The sequence below is a fragment of the Lontra canadensis genome, unplaced genomic scaffold (genome assembly GCF_010015895.1).
Source record: "Lontra canadensis isolate GAN:19392208 unplaced genomic scaffold, GSC_riverotter_1.0 scaffold43, whole genome shotgun sequence".
Classification (NCBI taxonomy): Eukaryota; Metazoa; Chordata; class Mammalia; order Carnivora; family Mustelidae; genus Lontra; species Lontra canadensis.
The window spans coordinates 3,870,328-3,882,615 of record NW_022631037.1 but is presented as its reverse complement, the minus strand read 5'-3'; the positions used below and the strand labels follow the sequence as shown (position 1 = coordinate 3,882,615).

The window sequence follows — 12,288 nt, the reverse complement described above, 5'->3', positions numbered from 1 at the left end:
TGGACAGGTTGATCCAGAGCAATGGAGGATAGTGTATATTTGTGGGGTGAATGAAGGCACATCTGGAAGGGACATAAGAGAGCTTCTGGTCCTCATTTTCTAGGTGAAGATCTAAGGCCCAGAGCTGGATGACCAACTGTCTTGGTGTACCTGGGATTAAGGGTATTTCAGGACATGGTATTTTCACTTTTAAAACCCAACACCTTGGGGTACCTGGGTGGCTCAGTCAGGCCTCTGACTCTTGAATTTAGCTCAGGTCATTATCTTGGGATTGTCATAGGATTAAGTTCCACATAGGGCTCTGCCTCAGCGGGGATTCTGCTTGTCCCTCTCCCTCTGCCCCTCCCCCCCACGCACACTCTCTCTCTAAAAAATAAATAAATAAAATCTTTTAAAAACCCCAACAAGTTGGTCACCCTTTAAGAAGTGGCGAGAAGTAAACCAATGTGGGCAGAGTAGGAAGGCAACATCTGTAACAAGGGATTATTGATCCCTTATACAGCACTTAGTACGTGGCAGGCTGTGGTATAATAAATAATCACCTGGTTCTAGCTCAGAGCTCCTAAAAACCATGGAATTTCCTGAGTGATAGGATGGTCACGTTACTGATAATGAGCCCTTCCTGACCCTGTCTGAGTTTATGCTAATGAGATAACTCAGGGTGGGGCCCCTAGATGGCTTCAGGATAGAGGCTGGCCGCCAGAAAGGCTAATAGGTATGATTAGTGGATGGGGAACTCTCAGCCCCACCCAGCCAATCCCCAGAGAGGGAGGAGGGCTGGATCCTGTTCAAGATAAAAACTCTTGAACAGCAAGATTTGAAGAGCTTCTGGGGTGGCAAATACATCCTGTACAAAAAGGGCGATGCACCCCAACTCCATGGGAACAGAGCCACCTGCCTTGGGACCCTTCTGGATCCACTCTGTGTACCTCTTCATCTGACTCTTTGTATTCTTTATAATGAGCTAACAAATGTAAGTAAAGTGTTATCCTGGGTTCTGTGAGTCATTCTAGCAAATTCCTGAACCTGAGTGGGGGTTGTAGGAACCCCCTAATTTATAATCATCTGGGCAGCAATAATAGGAAGTCTAGGCACCCCATTCATGGCTGGCATTTGAAGTGGAGAGAGTCTTGGGGGATTGGGCCCTAATGCTAACTATGAGTAGATAGTGTGAGAATTGAATTCTGGACACCCAGTTGCTGTCAGAGAATGGTTTGTGTCACAAAACACTGCCAGTCACAGTCTAAGCATGAATTGTTAGTTCAGTTAGTCCTTTTATCAACCCCGAGATATGTGCTATTACCTGGTTGTATGTGTTTGTGTGTGCTCAGGTCCTCTGTTTCTCCTCCTCTTCTCTTTATCAAGCTTTCTCAGAACATTCATTGCCTCCTAACTTGGCTGTGGACCTGGCTTCTTAATGGCCACCTCAGTAACTAACGCTGCTACCCTTCCCCCAGACTCAGACTAGAACCGGGAATGTCCCTTCAAGTCCCACCTGCTGTCAAGTTCTGGCCCCTGCTACTACTCTCTTCCCCATCACTCCCCATTCACTGAAGACCTTATGCCTTGCTCACTGTTTTTCTCTCCATCCCTACATTCAGCCTCATCCTGGTCCCTTCAGTGTCTCTTAAATGATCTCGCCAATATTCTGCCTCTCTGTTAATTAATCTCCTTGCCACCAATGATCTTTCCCTTCCTTCCCATCTCAGTCACCTCCTCTCGTACCTTATCCTAGATCTTGTTACCAGCATCAAAAGTGCCATGTCCCCAAATCCCCACTTCGAGTCCTCTCTGGCCACATATCTGTTAAATTTGCTTCCCACTCCTACATTCCTCCACCCACTCAGGGACTTCTTCCATTCAGTGATCTCCAGTCTCTTCATTCATCCCTCCAGACCATCACCTCCCTCCCTTCTCAACTTAGGGTCCTTGGCCCATCACGGTAAACACACTTTCATATATCCTTGCCTTTGTAATGATAATAAAATATGTCTGCAAGTTCTTTGATAATTGTTCAGTCTTCTTGGGCTGCCATAATGAAATATCATAGACTCAGTTGCTTCTTCTTCTTCTTTTTTTTTTTTTTTAAATATTTTATTTATTTATTTGAAAGAGAGACAGTGAGAGAGAGCATGAGCGAGGAGAAGGTCAGAAGAGAAGCAGACTCCCTGTGGAGCTGGGATCCCAATGCAGGACTGGATTCTGGGATTCCGGGATCATGACCTGAGCTGAAGGCAGTTGTCCAACCAACTGAGCCACCAGGTGTTCCAGACTGGGTTGCTTCTACAACAGGTATTTATTTTCTTGCCATTCTGGAGGCTCAAAGTCCAAGGTCAAAGTTCTGGCCAGTTCAGTTTCTGGTAAAGTCTCTCTTCTTGACTTGCAGATGGTGGCCTTCTTGCTATGTCCTCACGAAGTCTTTCCTTGTGTGCACAGGGAAAGAGCAAGCAAGTGACCTCTCTGTGTCACCTCTTATACAAACCCCACTAATCCTAGCAGATCAGGGCCCCACTTCTATGACCTCATATAACTTTAAGGACTTCCTTAGAGATTTCATTTCCAAATACAACTATACTGGTGGTTAGAGAGTCAATGTATGAGTCTTGGGGAGACATAAACATTCATACTGGTGGTTAGAGAGTCAATGTATGAGTCTTGGGGAGACATAAACATTCATACTGGTGGTTAGAGTCAATGTATGAGTCTTGGGGAGACACAAACATTCAGTCCATTACAGTACTGACTTCAAAAGGTGGAGTCTAACCCCCCTCCCCTCGAACATGGACTGGACTCAGGGTGACTTGCTTTTAAGTAATAGAATGTGGCAGAAGTAAGGCAATGTGACCGAAGTCTAGGTCATAAAAGGATAAGCTCTGCTTAGTTCTTCCTCTTGGATTGCTGCCTGTGTGAGAAGCCATTTGTCAGGTTGTGAGGATATCCAAGCAGCCCATGGAGAGGCTCATATAGAGAAGAACTGAGTCTGTTTGCAACAGCCACCTCTGGTTTGCCAAACATGATGCGCCATCTTGGAAGGAGATTCTCCAGCCCAGTCGAGCTTTCAGATGACTACAGCCCAGCTAATATCTTGACTGCAGCCTTATGACAGGTGCCAAGCCAGAATTGCTTAGCCAAACTGCTTCCAAATTCCACATTCTGTCTCACAGAAACTATGAGATAAGAAATGTCTATTGTTTTAAGCCACTAAGTGTTGGGATAATTTGTTTAATGGCAACTGATAAAGAATACAACCATCTTGACCTTCTTCCCTCCCAACCTAGAGGCCTAGTAAAACCCTAACATGGGTCTAATCTTTTACCTGTTCCACACCTGCATGTGGTGTGGAATGTGGTGAAAGGCCTCCCTTTAAAGTCACCAGTTTGGGGTGCTTGGGTGGCTCAGTCATCAAGCATCTGTCTTCAGCTCAGGTCCTGATCCCTGGGATCAAGCCCCACATCAGGTTCCCTGCTCGGCGGGAAGCCTGCTTCTCCCTCTCCCACTTCCCCTGCTTGTGTTCCCTCCCTCGCTGTCTCTCTCTGTATCAAATAAATAAAATATAAATAAATAAATAAATAAATAAATAAAGTCATGACCTTTCACCTCAGAGGACCACATGCTGCCCAGCAATCCTATAATCTATCCCCCCGGCGAGTCACTGTCCTACTCCTTGGGATAACTGCATTACCCTCTTCCCTTCTCAGGCCTTCACACAACTCCCCCTGCATCTCACTTTCAGACATTGGTATTATATTTTGCTCACTGAGAAAACAGAAATCAGGAAAAAAAAATTCTTATCTCCCACCACCGAAAGTACCAACCTTCCTGATTTAGGCTTTTATACTCACTCTGCTTTCTCTCCTCTTATGATGAATGGACCATCTATGGGACTGAGGACAGGCCCTTTTTCTGCACACTGGATCCCTTCCCTTCTTGCTTATTAAAAGGCATCACTCCAGCAATTACCTGCTTTCTTAACTGCATTGTCAAATTTTCTCTCTATTGGACCATTCCCATCAACACACTAATGTGATATAACTCTCATCTTTAAAAAAAGAAATCCTTGGGGCGCCTGGGTGGCTCAGTGGGGTAAGCCTCTGCCTTCAGCTCAGGTCACGATCTCAGGGTCCTGGGATTGAGCCCCACATTGGGCTCTCTGCTCAGCAGGGAGCCTACTTCCGCCTCTCTCTCTGCCTGCCTCTCTGCCTACTTGTGATCTCTCTCTGTCAAATAAATAAATAAAATCCTAAAAAAATAAAATTAAATTAAAAAAGAAATCCCTGACTCTATCTTTCCCTTCAGCTACTTCATCATTTTTCTGCTAACCATTCATAGCAAAACTTAAAAAAAATTTTTTTTACTGTTTTGGGGCGCCTGGATGGGTCAGTTGGAGGAACATGTGATTCTTGATCTCAGGGTCGTGAGTTCAAGCCCCATGTTGGGTGTAGAGATTACTTTAATTAAATTTAAAAAAATTTTTTATTATACTGTTTTTATCTCCTCACCTCCTATTCTGTCACACATACCCCCATCAGGCTTGTTCCCCCTCCCGTGACAGTGAAACCACATTTCCATACTGACAGTTTCAGTGGTCAGTTCTCTGTTCTTACTTGACCCCTCAGCAGGAATTTCTGTCATTTGATCACTGCCTTGCTCAAAGTCTTTGTTCAGTTGCTTTCAGACACCCCAGTCAACCAATCTTCCTCTTACTTCACCAGCTCTCCCTTGTTCATTTTCTTTTTTTTTTTAATTTTTAAAATTTATTTTCAGCGTAACAGTATTCATTGTTTTTGCAACACACCCAGTGCTCCATGCAATCCGTGCCCTCTCCAATACCCACCACCTGGTTCCCCAACTTCCCCCCCTTCAAACCCCTCAGATTGTTTTTCAGAGTCCATAGTCTCTCATGTTTCACCTCCCCTTCCAATTTCCCTCAACTCCCTTCTCCTCTCTAACTCCCCTTGTCCTCCATGCTATTTGTTATGCTCCACAAATAAGTGAAACCATACGATAATTGACTCTCTCTGCTTGACTTATTTCACTCAGCATAATCTCTTCCAGTCCCGTCCATGTTGCTACAAAAGTTGGGTATTCATCCTTTCTGATGGAGGCAGAATACTCCATAGTGTTTATGGACCACATCTTCCTTATCCATTCGTCCGTTGAAGGGCATCTTGGTTCTTTCCACAGTTTGGCAACCGTGGCCATTGCTGCTATAAAATTGGGGTACAGATGGCCCTTCTTTTCACTACATCTGTATCTTTGGGGTTAAAGACTTGTTTGAGAGCGAGCGAGCAAGAGAGGGCATGGGGGAGGCAGAGGTGGAGGGAGAAGCAGACTCCTGCTGAGCAGGGAGCCTGACACTGGACTCCATCCCAGGACCCGGGATCCGACTGGAGCCCAAAGCAGACACTTAACTGATTGAGCCACCCAGGTGCCCCTTCCTTGTTCATTTTCTTCTCTGGATGCATTTATCCCCTTTCACCAGCATTAAGATTGGAATTCCCTAGAGCTTAGCTTTTGGATGTCCTTTTCTCTCTTCTCTTCCCTTCCCCTCTCCTCCCTTCCTTCCTTCTGGGTGGCCTGATCTAGTCCCATAGCTTACAATACCATCCACACACTGTAAGATCCCCTAGTTACATCTCTAACCCAGGGCCTCTCCTGTGCCCTGGATCATGGAAGGCGGAGTGTGTCTTCAGTTTCCTCCCTCTGGGGCATGTTTCTCCCCACCTCTCTGCTGTTTCTCTTTTGATACTCAGTTTATTCATACTCAGGGGTAAATGATAGGGTTACAACGTTAACTGGCACTTGGTACAGTGCCTTGCACGTAATGGGAATATTAATCAAATGTAATTAACTTACGCCTTTCAGGGAACAATGTTTACATTTGGCCAAAGGCAAAGTTATGCCTCTCTACTGATGAAATTTCAGATATGGGCAGATACGGTTTCATCCTCATCAGGCCTGGGATGGAAATGGGGGATGTGAGTATATTTTTGAGGGTAAGAGGCTTTTCTACAATTGCTCAAATCATGTTGATCGCTGACTCATTCTTTCTGTAGGAGGTCTTTGGTGTTTCTCTTTTCTGGTCTCCTTGTGGTCAGGATAAGGTAAACTGGCTGACTAGAGCCGCAAAGCCACACCCTAAATTTTCGTGGCTCCTGCCTGGCTGTGGCAGTCCCTTTGTTACATCACAGCACTGACAAGCTGTGGATTCTTTCTTCACTTAGCTTTTCAGAGGGACACTGTTCTTCAGCCACCGACTAAACCCTTAACTTGGCCAACAATGGTGGATATTCCCGTCCAGAGAGGCAAGTTAGACCTTGACACATGACTGAATCATGTTTGAAAATTTCACATGTCAGATCCTCCATAAAAAAAGAGTATCATCCTCCCTCCCTCCCCTCTGTACTTTATAGACTGATGAGACCCACAGAGGACACCATGCTGTGGACGTCAGGGGCACTGAGTCAGTCTGGGTCCTGTCACTCCAGGTAGGGAGGAGACCTGGGTGCAAGGACTATTTACAGGGTTCAGGGAAGCAGCAAGAGTGAGGAAGCAAGGGAAGGTGGTAACGAGTCACAGGGACCAGGAACAACAGGAACTATTTACCATATCTAGGCTGAAGGAGCCCGTGGGGTGTAGTGACCAGATCCCAGGGACAGCTGCAGCTAGGAGAGAGCCTGGGACAGGAGACTCGGCCCCCCAGAGGTCAAAGGCAGCCAGAAACCAGAGGGCAAGAAAACCTCTTGGTATAGACCACTGAGCTCAGCCTCCTGGATCTCAGAGCAAAGCGGAGACGGCTGGAGAGTGCAGCTGGAGAGGCCAGCGGAGAATATTCTGCAGACTTGTTCTGAAAAATAACTCCCAGGGTTAAAGCTATTAGAAGGTAAGGTTTTCAAGATGGATGGTTTATGACCCCCTGTCTCTACTGACAAATACAACTAAAGCTGATGGTCTACTTCAAGGTGGGGTATGTGATAGTTAGTTTTATGTGTCTACTTGATTGGGCTAAGGGATGACCAGATAGCTAGTAAGACATTATTTCTGGGTGTGTCTGTGAGGTTGTCTCTGGAAGAGAATCAGTAGACCGAGCAAAGAAGGTCCACCCACATCAATGCGGGTAATTATCAAATCCATTGAGGGCCCAACTACAACAAAATGGTGGAGGAAGGGCAAATTCTCCCTCTCTCCTTTTTTTTTTTTTTTAATTTTTACACCCAACGTGGGGCTCAAACTCACAACCCCAAGATCAAGAGTCACATGTTCTACCAACTGAGCCAGACAGTCAGGCATCTCTTCTCTTTCTGTTTTTAACCTAGAATGTCTATCTTTTCCTGCCCTTGGACATCAGAGCTCTTGGTTCTCAGGCCTTCAGGCTTGAACTGAATTATACCGCCAGCTCTCCTGGTTCTCCGGCTTGCAGCTGGCAGATCATGGGACTTCCTGGCCTCTGTAACCATGTGAGCAATTCCTTTAATAAATCTGTCTGTATATATCTCTATATCCTATTGGTTCTGTTTCTCTGGAGAACCCTAATACAGAGTATTAGGATAATCTATGTGTGTATGGGACTGCAAGTCTGTTCCCCAAATGATGCTTATATCTCAGGGACAAGATTTATTGAAGTATAAATATTCTACAGAGAGTTTTGGCTTAATAACTTTGATATCCAGATCTTCTTGGATAGAGAATTGGGAGAATGGGTATGGAGAGAGACTGGAGGAAAAGGGGAAGGAGCTGACCTAAGAGCCTAAATCACCCTTCGTAATAAAGAGCTCAGGAAAAGGGGCGACATTTGGGTGCTGGAGAGAGGATAGGACCTTATAACACATAAAAGCTTGAGTAGCTATGGATGTGACGGAATTAGGGAGGAGAAAACGGGGCTACAGAAAAAATTTGCCAAGAGTTTCTATCTTTTCAAAAGATACTAATAAATAATTGGAATTTCTTTTTAAATGACTTTCAGTTGCTGAACCATATTTCTTTATATGACTGCCCAAGCAGAGCTAGGGCCCTCAGAGGACCTGTAATTTTATTGGAGTTACACTGAAAAACCTTCTGGCTGGTTTTGGCAAGGGAGGACTGGTCAGAAACCACTCCATACCACAGTCTCTATGCTCTGAGCCATAGCACACAAGCCTGGAATGTTCTGAGGACCCAGCTTCCTTCCAAGCTGTTGCTCCTTATACAGGACCCCTGTAAACGGAAGGGATGACCATTTTACTCTATCTGTACAGAGGCCAGAGAGGATAAATGGGTTGTTCATGCTCACCCAAAAGACTAAAGAAGAAAGGAGGCACAGCCCACGTCTCTGAATCCCTGTGTGGCCTGCATTCTGCTCAGCTGACTGGCCGTGGATTCTGTTTCCTTCCCTTTCTAGAAAGTGAAAATCCATTTCCGCTTACCTTCCTGAGAAGGCCCAGGCTTTTGCCAAGGACCTGTGTGGGACAAGACTGGAACTTCAGCATTTATAAAATCATTTCTTTGGTGTCCTTAATCTCTTTTTTGAAAGCAGTTTAAACTGCCTAGGGGTGGGGGGCTGAGTTTGAGAACTATGACCTGAGGTCTGGACACTGAGACATGCCATCTTTACCAAGTTCTGAATCTCCCAAACATGCAGCACCATCAGAGGCTCTAATCAGGATGGGAGGTTTCCCAATGTGGGCTAATGGGATGTGGGAGATACTGACTGAGGCGTTCTGGAAAGAAGCGTCCATTTCCTTTCATGGATGCTTTCAAAAAAGCAGCTTGCTCTCTCTCCAAAGTGGGAATGAGGGTGCATCCAGCTTTGGTTGCTGCTGGCAAGACCACGTTGCAGCCTTGAAGGCTGAAATTTTCCAGATGAAGTTGTCTCCATGAGGGAGGACAGAGAAACCAAAAACGAGCAAACAGACAAAAACAACTCGCGGAGCAAATGGATCAGACCTGGGTAGGCTTTTGTGTCTACCTACCTTGAATAATTTTGTCATCGTCATGGACCAATAGATTCCTTTTATTGCTTAAGCCAGTCTGAGCCATGTTTTCGTTTTTTGCAGTTAGAGACCATCCATCCTCCTGATACCTGATGGCAGCTTATCCTCTGCTGCGGGATCAGGAACAGGGAGGCACAGTCCGGGTCTGAGAAGATTCTGTCCAACACGGGTGATATGTCACCGTGTCACTGGGTTTTAACTCTCTTCCTTGGAGAGGGAGGGAAGGTCAGTTAAGTTCATCTCACAGCTGGGTGGTGAGGGGTGACAAGTCCGTCATTCAGCAAAGGCACAGCTGAAAAGATGCTTCATGTGCTTAGAGGGTTTGGGCTGCCATAGCCCCATGGGGCAGGTGTTCTTTACTCCCAGAGGGTCCGTGGAAAGACATCAGGAAGCCCCTGAAACCCTAAAACTGTATGAGGAATTTTTGTGAGCACATTTTCCCCAAGTTTTCAAAAGGAAAGAATCACTGCTCTGTTCAAATGGTATAAATGGTATAGAGCCTTCTAAACCCACTTGCCCAGCTTTCTCCTTGTCATGAAACAGAGTGACTACTCCTTTTCCTTCTTTCTCCCCAGAGGGAATGAGAATCCAAGATATCGTAGATGGTGGCTAAACCTACTAGATGGAAAAATCACATTTAAGTGATCAGGGAGTGTGCCAAGCTATTCGGAGAAGTGAGCAGGGCGATGTCCCGGGGTGAGTGAGTCCATCCGGAAGTGAAGGCCGACCTGAGCTTAGGTGAAGGAGAACGACGAAGCCCAGACGTGCCTTCTCTGTAGGAGCCCAGGTACATGGATTCATAGGAACATGCATCTGTGCATACCACAGGCTGTGAGTGCATGGGATAACAGTGACCATTTGCATTGTCTGCTCGTTTTCAGCAGGCATTTCTAGAACACTGCCTCATACGGGTCATGGGAGCTGGGTCTCACATGTTTCCCCCAGGTTCAGAGAGCGCCGGGCCCAGGGTCCCTCAGTAAATGGTGGTGCCGTTGCCCAAACTCAGGTGTTCTGTTTTCTCTCCTGGTGCTCTATCCTTTACAGCAGTGGTTTCTAAACCTGACTGATCAGCAGCACACCTGGGTGATTCCCTGTAGTGCAGAGTCCTGGGCTCTGCTCCAGCCCTAGAAAGGCTGCTTGGGTATGTCTGGGGTAGGGCCTGGGCACCTGTATTTTTGAAAGCATTGCCAGGTGAATCTGAATACCACTTAGATTTTTGGAACGACTGCTTTATATAAAGAGCACTGTGTGTGTGCGCGCGTGTGTGTGCGCGCACGAATGCGTGTGTGCACGTGGACAGCACACATGTTCTCTAATAGGCAGGCCTTGCAAACCTATAAAATAGGTAACATATGTTGGCTGGCTCTCATCTACTTTTTTAGGGCTCTCCTACCCTTTGGTCATTTTCCCCGATGCCTCATGGTTCTTTAGCTAACCCCTCATCACACGGCAGCTTTGTCCCTTTTAGGGACAACATGCTTTGTCAGAGCAGACTGTTGGGGATGGTTAGGTTCAAAAGCAGTACATTTCTGGTGGTAGAATTTTAGGCTTTGGGACAGGCAAGTGGGTATGAGAGCTGTTTTAAGGAGAGGGGCCATCTCGCTGTGCGTATGGTGGTTGTGAATTTGCCCCAGTAGCTCTCCGCCCCCGAACTCCCATGTGTATTATTGTATGCTTGCATGTCTGCCATACAAATAGAATACCCACAAAACCCGCAGAATGAAAAGCAAACACGTATCACGAGCAGGTGGATTCTTAAGAGTGTGCCATCTTCTTTAGGGGGAAAAAAAGGCGATGAATGCATTTTCAGGGTCAGGTCTCAGCACAGGCATGCTCTTGAAGCTGGTAGAGAGGCATCCAGAAATACGAGTTTGTCATGGAAACGCTGACAGGGCTTCAGCCGAGGGATGCTCACAGGTGCAGCCCAGAATGGCGCGGCCTCTCGTGGCTTATTTACATCCTGACTCACTGAATGAATTCTCTTTTCCTGTTTCCTGGCCCTGGAAAGCCAGCTGGCCTTCTGGTCTGGGGGCCGGGTGGGGGGCTAGAGGGGAGAGGGGTTCTTCACCAGAAAGCTGGCTGTGTCTCTCTTGGTGGTGTTTTTTGATTTGTGGAGCAGGGAATAGAGATGGTCTTAGGCTCAGGCTCACATCTGGGAGAAGGAGCCCTGGAAGGAGCAGAGAAAGAAATGAGGGAAGGGGGTAGGGAGGTAGGCAAGGAGAAAAGAAGGAAGGAAAACATACTGATTCCAAGTGCCAGGCACACCCCTAGAAACATAAGCGTCATCTTTGTGTTTTTATCGCCATCAGCTGTACCCCAGTGGGTTATGAAAGGTTATTGCTGTGTTACAGGGGAGGGAACAGCCAGGTAGCACATGAAGAGAGGGAGCAGACAGCGCATCCTTGGGTAGACCAGCTGGCTGGGTGGTGTAAGGGTTCGCAAGTTTCCCCTGAACCTTTCACTTCTGTTGATGCCAAAAGCAGGGCACAAAGGTCTTCCCTTCCTGAGAGCCAAAAAGCTGGGAAAGCAATGCCTCACTGGTCACAAAGCGACCACCCTCGGTCCCCTCAGGGGCAGACCACTGACCACAGACCCTGTGCTGTGGGCGGGCCTTACTGGAGGTGGAGCATTGGGTCCCTGGAAATATGGGTTCTTTCTTCTTCCCTGTGGGACCCTAGGACTCCAGCAGGAACTGAGAAGGGCATCAGCTGCTTTACGGAGCCCATGGGGCAGGGCACAAGAGTCTGGGGGAGAGGGTTGGGAAAAGGAAATGTAGTTTCTGTCTGTGAGAAGTTTCCATTCAGTGGGAAAATGGGAAAAATCCAATCCTACAAGTGGGCAAGAGATCTGCATAGGAGTCAAAGAAAGATAGAAGAAAGGAGGCATGGTCCACACATTCCAGGACTTTCCAATCTGCAGAAAGACCTGTTTCTTCTATCCTGGCCATGGGCTGCCCCACCCCCAACCAACCGTGTCGGGAAAGGAGCTACCAACCTCCTCCCCCCTCTTCCCGACTGTGGCAAGTGCTGGGATGAGACAGACCCCCTCCAGCGTGCCCCTGGTCTCACAGCACCCCCCCCCCGCCCCGCCCTTCTATGCCACCCTTTCTCTCTGAGCTGCCTGCTCCTGGGGGCTGCCGCTTTGGCCGGGCTCAGACACCCTGCTGGAGGCTGGCTTGCAGTCAGAGCCTCTTGGTCAGGCCCACCTTTCCTTCCCCCGGGGAGCCTTGGGAGCTTGGGACACATTCCAGGGCTGGCTGGGCACGAATTTGCTGCTCCGTGTGCCAGGCGATCAGAACTCACTCCTCTCCCTCTTCCTC

The 12,288-nt window shown here is 47.3% G+C and overlaps 1 long non-coding RNA gene across 1 annotated transcript; it reads left to right on the top strand.

Moving 5' to 3' along the window:
• Positions 1-2,926: 2,926 nt before the first annotated feature.
• On the top strand, positions 2,927-6,902 carry LOC116875923. Its single transcript, XR_004384289.1, has 3 exons — positions 2,927-3,106; positions 6,414-6,488; positions 6,616-6,902. It is a non-coding gene; the product is annotated as an uncharacterized LOC116875923 (long non-coding RNA).
• The last annotated feature ends 5,386 nt before the right edge of the window (positions 6,903-12,288 follow it).